The following is an 8966-nucleotide window of genomic DNA, read 5'->3' on the forward strand; positions in this document are numbered from 1 at the left end:
CAAATGCTTCTCATTGGAGGAAGCTGGAGGTTGGACCCAGGTGATCTAGAAAGGAAAGGGCAGGTGACTCTGGCTGGGGGTGACTTCTGCCTCGGAGCTGTGTCTGTGCAGATCGTTCATCCAGATTCGGATCCATCATTCCAGCATCAAAGGTGAAGACAGGGAGGCCGGGGGGAGCCGTGAGCATTAGAATCCAGGGCCCCAGGTGAGCAGAGGGAGGACAGGGCAGGATTCAGGGGCCCGAGGGGGACAGTGCTCCAGGGATGTTTTCCACACTGGCTCCCACTGAGTCCGACCTCCCCCCGCTGTGGACAAGGTGGCTGCTCAGTCACACTTGGAAATATGGGAGAAGGGGGATTCCACCCTCGCTCCACTTCTGCTCTTCTTTCCCCAAAGGAGCAAGTGAGCACCAGTCTGCTTGGGACAGACTCCAGGACACTGATGAGGACATCTTTTCCAGAGGGCAGGGTCCCTGTGTCCACCAGGTGCTGCACACCCTTAGGTCTCCCTCTGTGTGTCTCTCCCCCAACCCCCGACTGTGGGCAGAGGAGCCGGTGAGCTGAGCCTCTGTTGGGCACAGCTGTCCTCTGCTGCCACCCTCCCCATGGCACAGTGGCCCCAGCTAGGCCAGGCACGGACCAGACCAGCCTGCTGTGGCGTCCCCTCTCTCTCTTCTCTCTGTCTCTAGGCAGCAGGCAGGCCCAGGCCACAGCTGAGTCAGCACTGACATAAATGTGCCAGCTTTTCCCCGGGTCTGCTTAGGGTCTGCTAAGGCCAGCACCTGCAATTCCAGGCCAGTGGGCAGCGGGCTGGGCGGGGAAATCCACACACGTTGACCTTCTCGGGTGGACACATCCATGCCAGTGCTGCCCCTGGCAGTGGGGAAGGGGACATTCATGCAGATGGGGTCAGAGAAAGCTGAGCACACACCACACTCTGCAAAAGCAATGGCAGTTTATGAAGAATCTGCAGGTCTTTGTGGAGAAAGCAGTTTGTTTGACCCAGACAACAATGTCAGACCCACTGGGATTGGGAAAGGGACAGGATCAAATTAAGAAGCAGGGTGAACTTCTAAAATCCTGCTGGACTGATGGGAAGGAAATAATGCAACTCCTGGGGCATTTTCCGTGGCTGTAAGGAGCAGTGGCAACAGGGAATGTTTCTGCTGTCACAGAAGTAGCTCATGTTACTGGAGCCTGGAAAACGCGGCAGCAGGAGAGCAGTCATTGAGGAAGGACATGGGCAGGGGACCCAGCAAGGTGACAGGCTTCATAAGCTTCAGCAAGAGCAGCTTCGGTTCACACTTCAGAAGTGGGGGTGATTCCCCAAGCTGGGTGGACACTGTGGGGACAGGAGGTGCATCCCCTAGATGACTAAGGCAGTTGGCATCCTGGACAGGAGAGTTCAAGGGCAGGGGGCAGCTGCAGGCACAGGGGCAGCACCCACTGGGGCGTGAGGATGGAGAACCTGCTACCCTCCAGCGGGGAGAAATGGAGAGTGAAGAGCAGGAGCCTGGGACCTTCAGGGGAGCACTGAGTCCTGCTCCAGTGTCTCCTTCTAGGAGCTGCACGCCAGTCAGGGCCACACGCCAGCTCTCTCCCTATCCCCTCCTGTCTCACGGGGGAGACTTCTCTGACTGGGGTCCTTGGGGAATGGGAGTGTCTTCCCCTTGTTGGGTCTCCCTAGAGTCATCCTGTCTCCAGGGACCAGGGCCCTGGTGGGTCCTCCCAGCTCAGGAGCACAGGGACAGGGGGGTTCGTGGGGGTGAGGTGAAGGGTGGTTGGTTGGAGTAGCCTGAGGCCATGTGGATAAGCTCAATTCTAGGTTTCAGTTTTAGTGATGCCTTTATTGTGACACATCTAAGCCATACTCCCCCTACATCTTTTATCAGAATAAAACTGGTATTTTTATCCCCCGTCTCTCCTTTTTGCTTACCTCTTAGTCAGTTTGGAACGTAGGTAGAAAAAAGGGTTGCAATTTGGGGTCCTCTCACACTCTAAATGGTTCAAGCATATGGGTCAATGTCTGTCTCCTCAGATTCTGTCCTACCTGTGCCCCAGATGGGCAGAGGCTGGGGACATAGCCCCTGCAATTGCATAATCATGGTGCGATTATCCCCTGGGCTCAGCAGGCATTGGTGGCAATATTTCAGCTCTTAGGGCCTGGGGTGAAGCTGAGCCCAAGCCTTGTCTCCATCTCCTGGTCCTCTGCTTGGCAGAGCTAAGGTGGTGGAGGCGTTGGACACCTGAGGCTGCAGGTTTGGAGAATGCCAGAGGGATTGTTGGGGGTGCAAATGTGGTTATTTCTGTTGGAAGGGAGCGAATCCTGGAAAAGCAGATGAATGGGAAGAGCTGTCCTGGCAGAGGAGGAAGAGGCTAAAGGGTGGGGGCCTGTGGGAGTGGGGAAGGGAAGGGGAGCACAGGAAGTCCATCTGGGCAGCCGCTGAAGGTCCAGGGAGCATCCATGAGAAACACCCCCGAGGAAGCCACAGTCCTTGTGCAGCACGAGGAGCAAGGAGGCTGGCCCAGGGCCACATTGTGGTCCCCACCTACAGTCTGCATGATCACCCATAGTCCTTCAGTTTAAGCCCCTGTGTTATGCACAACAGGACAAGGGCAGATATTGCCTGTACCCTGGCACAGACTCCCACGGCCCAGTGATACCAGCTCAGGTATCTTTCCCATGACCAGCCTTCAGCAAGGCCGGTCACAGACACACTGTGTGCACACAAGGCAAGGAAGGGCCTGTGATTCCATCTCTCATTTTAGCAGCCCAGTGTCCCCATCACCCAGGCCCAGTACCTGCTTTCCTCCCTGGCTTAGCTTTGGCCACATCCACACTCCCCTCTAGAGGCTGTAATTGGCATTACAGTCTCCTTGGAGCTGGGCTCTGTTTGTGGAAACAGAAACAGAAAATGCTTCCTTTGCAAACACAACAGAAAGTTCAGTACTTATCCCTGAGGCCTAAGGAATGAGGAAGAAGAACGAGGACAAGCGGTTTAAGGACAAAGGAAAGAGAAGTTTATTAATTTGCTGGCAAATGAGAAGGACAATGTACTAGTGTCTCAAAGCCTACCATCCTCCCTTTACGCAAAAACACAGGGCTTTTTAAAAGGGGATTTTCAGCAGTGGGACTCAGGCCTGCTTGACCAGTGTCACTCTGGGCTATTGTTGCTTAACTATAATTGGTATTTTTGATTTGGGTCTTGGTTCTTGGGAGATGGTGACCTTATCTCCAGTGACTATGACTTCGTGGTCTTTGTCCTTATATGGACCATCCTGTTTAAAGATAATAAAAAACATACAGCAAAGAACATTTTTCTGCCCCTTTGATCACTGGCCTGGGGATGGATTGCAAGTTTTAACTCCCAAAAAGTGTGGGGTTTTCAGAAGGACAACGCGTGAAACTTTCCATTGCCCTTTTCCCACCGTTTCCTCTGCTGCACATTCCCCAGTGTCCATCTTACCCTTCCACGGCTATGTGAGGAGGGGTGACACAATCATCGAGCTGCTTCCTGCTAACTGGGGTGACGTTTCAGATGGAAGGTTTGTACTTGTTTATGCCATTGCTCTTTCTGTCAAGGCTTCGGCAGTAGACTTACAAAAATAACGGATGCAGGAGACCACCAGGTGACGAAGGGCGTATGCAACAACTACAACTGTGAGGACTGACAGGGTGAAATGGGGGATACCTGATAGGAGGGCTTTCACCTCGCTTGGTAGGCAAGAGAAAATATTAGAAAACCAATCACCTATCCCTGTCCCAGATCTCCACGTTCTACAATTTGCTGTGACCAGGTAGCTTGCTGCCTAATTTTCTCAACATGTACTTCTACCTCTGCAGAGGAATCTGTATAAGCACAGCATGAAGAATTAGCTGTAACACAGACACCTCCTTGTTAGATAAAATACAGTCAAAAGCAATGGGATTATCAAGATCTTCTTGAGCTAAAGAGTCTAAAGAGTTTTTTTTGAGCAGCTATTGCCAATGCAATTTCATTGTCAATAATCCTCAAGGTCACAGACAGGTTGCAACGCACATGTTGATGAGCTGCCACTCCTCACCAAGAGAGTGGACTGTACCCAAAGAAGTATTCATCTCCATCTGGGATTCCCCCAGGATATACTGATTTGGGATTCCCCGGATGGAGTCCTCCTCTAAAATTTCCCTGGTTACTCATGAAATAATTTCAGGGAGCTAGTCCAGTGAGCAGTCTCATATCTGTTATAGACTGACAAGGGAGTGGTGAGGATCCCCGATAAACAAGTTCCCTCATTGTTTGGCTATTTAAGTAATCATAAGCCCAAGGACTTCCTACTTTGCCTCAACAAACAAAAATGTATCCAACGGACACATAGATAGTACCTGCTCCTATTTAAATGTTTATCGAGCCATTCTTGGGTAGCATTAAGGTTAAGTTCTCACACCAAAGGTCTGTATAAGGAAGCTGATATTGTCCTTCCTGGAGTTGACAGACTGGAAATTTTCCCAAGCTTTGGGGACACATTTTTTCCCCTGGCATACTATTGCTCAAATGGGAGTCCCGTGTTCCTTATCTGAGGAGTTGCAGCACTTATTAACAAGGTAATCTAGAGGAGGTGGGGCTGAAAAGACTGTATCAGTTGCATTCTTAAAATAAGTAGTCAACTGGGGGAGACTGGTAGGCCAGTACAAAGTGCACCAGTGGGACTTTGGGTCCTTGCTGTTGCCTTGTACATAGTGTCTGCTATGGGGCTGGGTAAGAAGGAAACCTGGGGCCCCTGAGTACAGAGCTATTAGTCACACCTTGTCGGTGATCTGAGAGACCAGCTTCTGCAAATTCAGGGTCTAGGAAGGTACATCAGTGAAATTATATACAGGAATAACTACGGGCTCAGACTGGGGTCGCACTGACTGAGGTTTGGGATGACAAACCCAGCAGTGAGACAGACTAGCAGAGAAGGGGATAGTTTGGGAAATCCTCACTAAGGAGTTGTCTCTCCATTCTATAGGCAGAACAAATAACCAAAGAAAGGTGGCACCTTTAGTGGCCTTCTTGGCAGTCTTGTCAGTGGCCTGATTTTGTTTTGCAACATAAGTGTCTTCTTTTCGGTGACCAGCACAGTGCAGGGTGGCCACCTGCTTGGGCTGAGCCATGACCTGTATCAGGCCCATTATTTCAGTGTCATACTTAATATCCTCATTTCTGGCTATCAGGAGCCCCTTTCCTTCCAGATGGCACCATGAGCATGGATGACCATAAAAGCATATTTAGAGTCCATACAAATGTTTACCTTTTTCCCTCTGGATAACTGAAGAGCGCTGGTTAAAGCAAGCAGCTCAGCTTTCTGGGCTGCAGTCCCAGGTGGCAGCGCCATTGCTTCCAGTACCGGTCGTTCTGTGACCACCACATACTGAGCCCTTTGTTGTCTACCTTCTATACAGCTGCTCCCATGGGTGAAAAGATCCCAATTCAGCTCTGGCACTAGCTAGTTTGACAGGTCCATCCTGCTAGAATAGACAGCATCCGGAATCCCTAAACAGTCATGCCGTAAAGGCTCATTCTCTTCAACTGGTAACGAGGTGGCAGCACTGAGACTAGATAGTGCTTAATTTAACATTTGGATTATCCAAAAGGATGGCTTGGTATTTTCCTAGCCTTCCCATGGTCAGTCAGTAACTCACCCCTGCTTTTGCTCTAATAAAGTCAGAACCTGGTGGGGGTCATATACTACAACACGTTGTAAGGTGAATTTTTCAGCCTCTTATAACAAGTCACAAGCAGCTGCTACTGCCTGGAGGCAAAGAGGCTATCATCGTCTCACAGTATTGTCCAGTTGCTTTGACAAGTATGTGGCTTTGGGACGTTTCCCAGCATCTGTAATAAGTCTCCAAGGCTCATTCCTTGTTATTCATGAATGTATATTATTTGAATTCTTTCTGCAAGTCAGGCAACCCCAAAGTGGGGACAGGCATAAGACTCTGCTTTAGTTTTTCAAAGGCATTCTGACAGTCTGTGGTCCAGATCAGGGGCTCCGCATCTTTTCCTTTGCGGGCCTTATACGAGGGCTTTGCCATTAGTCCAAAGTTTGGAATCCAGATGCCACAGAACCCTGCCATTCTTAGGAACCCAAGCAATTGTCTTTTATTTTTGCTCACCTTAAGATTCAAGATGCCTTGCTTGTGGTCTGACGTTAGGCTGTGGGTTCCCTTGCTAATTTGGAATCCCAAATAAGTAACTTGTTGTTTGCAAATTTGTGCCTTTTTGGGTGATATTTTATAGCCACACAAAGCCAGATGATTTAGCACAGCCACTGTATTTGTGAGACAATGATGATAATTGGGGCTAGCTATAAGTAAATCATCCACGTATTGTGATAGAATCCCTTAGTCCAATTGCAAGTTCTGCAAGTCTTTTGCTACGCTCTCACTAAACAGGGTAGGAGAGTTGTCAAACCTCTGAGGCAACACAGTCCAGCAGTACTACGGCATCATCCTAGTCTCAGGATCCTGCCACTGAAATGCAAAAAGGACTTTGGCCTCTTTTTTCAGAGGAATGTTGAGTACCATTCATAGTCACCTGGTACTACTGTCAAAAGACTATATGGGTTTGACCCTGTAGTGTATGTCTTGTACAATACCAATAGAGGCATGTGGATCATGCACAAATCTGTCCTCATTGGTATGGGGCTTCCTGACAGGTAAAATTGGCGTATGATAAGGGGACAGACAGGGATGAATTAGTCCATGCTCTGGAAATCTATTCAACATAGGATGACTTCCTTCCAATGCTTCCTTTATAAGGGGGTATTGTTCCTTGTGAGGGCATGAGGTCCCTTCTTTTCACAGAATGGTATTTGGTGTGGCTGTTGTGGCACATGCCTGGGTCCTGTCAGCCCATACGTCCTTACTTTTTGGTAGACCTCGAGAAGGAGTACAATTTGCTTCTTCTTCGTGAGAGAGTAGACATTGAAGAAACCAGAGAGCATTTTTTGGAAGGACCAGCAAGTGGAGTTGTTGCTTCTCTGGAAAAAAAAGTTATTTGAGCGTTCAACTTGCATAACAAATCACAGCCTAGGAGAGGTATTGGATAGTCTGTCACATATAAGAAACTGTCTCAGCTTTTGTTCTCTCAGTTGGCACTCAAGAGGTTGGAGCACAGCTTGGTGTTGGGTCTGACCAGTTACCCCACCACTGCCATTGTGTTCTCGCTAAGGAAAGTTACAGTTTAGAACAGAAAAGGTAGCTCCTGTGTCAATTAAAAAGTCCTCTAACCAAGTCCCCAATGTCAATCGTACCTGGGGCTCCTGTGGGGATATTTGGAGAGGGGCTGCCAGTGAGGCGTGGAGCCTGGGCTCCTCATTCATCATCTGAGTCCTGGACTCAAGAAAGCATTTGCTGTCCTGGGGGCTTCTTGTCACCCAGAGCCCTTTGCAATTTCAGGCAGTGTCAGTCCTCTTTACAAAAGCACACTGATTGTACTTCAACCTACAGTGACCCTTTCTACCCTTTCCTTTTGACTGTATCAAAGGACCCTTGGTTGGCACGGCTAACAGAACAGACATAGGTTTCATTTCTGTTCTTCTCTAGCCTTATGTACTTTAAAGGCGATATCAACAAACTGCAAGGGATTCATGCCAATTGCCCCTTCTACATGCTGTAGTTTCCTCCTTATATCTGGAACACTCTGCCCTATAAAAGTCATATTAACCATGTGCATATTTACAGGGGCCACTGGATCTGCATCTGCATATTTTCAATATGCCTTATAGATGCGTTCCCAAAATCCAGAGGGATCTTCATTAGCTTTTTGTTGCAATTCTTGGACCTTGTTTAAACTCATTTTCTGATGAAATAGAAATGGAGCCTCCCATGTTGAAATAAAACTCACAAACAACAACAAACACAAGTTGACAAGTAAACAGTACAGGGAATTCCCAATGCAAACAATCTTGATCTCAATGCAAAGGTCTACCAAATGGATAGGAACCACACAAAAGAGAGTCGTATTCTCCTAACCCAAAAGGGTAAGAATCCCCCAGGTTTCCTAGTTCCAACCAACCATGACTTCCACCCCCAAGGCACCATGAATGCTGTACTACAGGGCTAGAAGTTTCAAAACCTACCCCAAATGGGTGGAATGAAGGGTCTCGGTGTGCACACTGGGGAACATGCCAAAGGTGGAGTCATCATGACTCTTCCCAAATCCATTTCCCTTTTTCATTTCTAGATTTCCTGGGTTCCAACCTCCAGCTTCCTCCAATGAGAAGCGTTTGTCCTCTCAGGCTTCCAGTGACTTCTTTAAAGCTCAGGTGTCTCTTCTTCACTCTGGTGTTGTAAAGCAGCCCCACAGTCGACAGGCCTTAAACCCTTGCACCTAAGACATTAACCATTGTCACCAACTTGGCTCCAGCCTCCTGCCCCAGCACATCCTCCCCAGTGTCTAATGCCGAGCATTTTGGCTCTCTCCAGCCCCGGGTGCCAATGTCCAGACCTAACTCAGTCCAGTCCAGGTGAGGGCTGTGACCTGAGCAACAGGTGAGTCTTAATCTCCCTCCTAATTTCTGGCTATAATGCTGCCTTTGTGCCTTTAGTCCAGCTGTTAACCTGCTTTGCAAGGACACAAGTATGCAAGATGATGAAATCAAAGAGTATATAAAGAGGAAACCGGGTTTTTTAAACTGCAGCAGGACAGCTGTTGGTGTGAGTCCAACTTGCCATAACACACATGACTTCCTTGTATGCAGCTGCTGCTCAGCTGGCGAGGACTCTCTGAACACAGGAGTCCTTTGAGGCAGGAATTTGTTAATTCCCATGACCTTTGAACCCTCGTATGTCCCTCTGCCTTCTTCTACCTTCACATGGGTCATGTCAAAGAAGGTAGTTTAGCAAATAGATGCTCAGCAGTAAACACCTGGCTTACTTTAAACATTGGATGCTGTGCCAGGACAGGGCGGAGGAGCTTCTACAACTTCCAGGCTGTTCCC

At 48.8% G+C, this 8966-nt stretch overlaps 1 long non-coding RNA gene across 1 annotated transcript; it reads right to left on the reverse strand.

Annotated features, from left to right (window-relative positions):
* Positions 1–6937: 6937 nt before the first annotated feature.
* Positions 6938–8966, reverse strand: LOC123643461. The gene is made up of 3 exons (XR_006736800.1): positions 8903–8966; positions 8106–8356; positions 6938–7004 (listed from the first exon to the last, which is right to left on the reverse strand). It is a non-coding gene; the product is annotated as an uncharacterized LOC123643461 (long non-coding RNA).

The sequence above is a fragment of the Lemur catta genome, chromosome 8 (assembly GCF_020740605.2).
Source record: "Lemur catta isolate mLemCat1 chromosome 8, mLemCat1.pri, whole genome shotgun sequence".
Classification (NCBI taxonomy): domain Eukaryota; kingdom Metazoa; phylum Chordata; class Mammalia; order Primates; family Lemuridae; genus Lemur; species Lemur catta.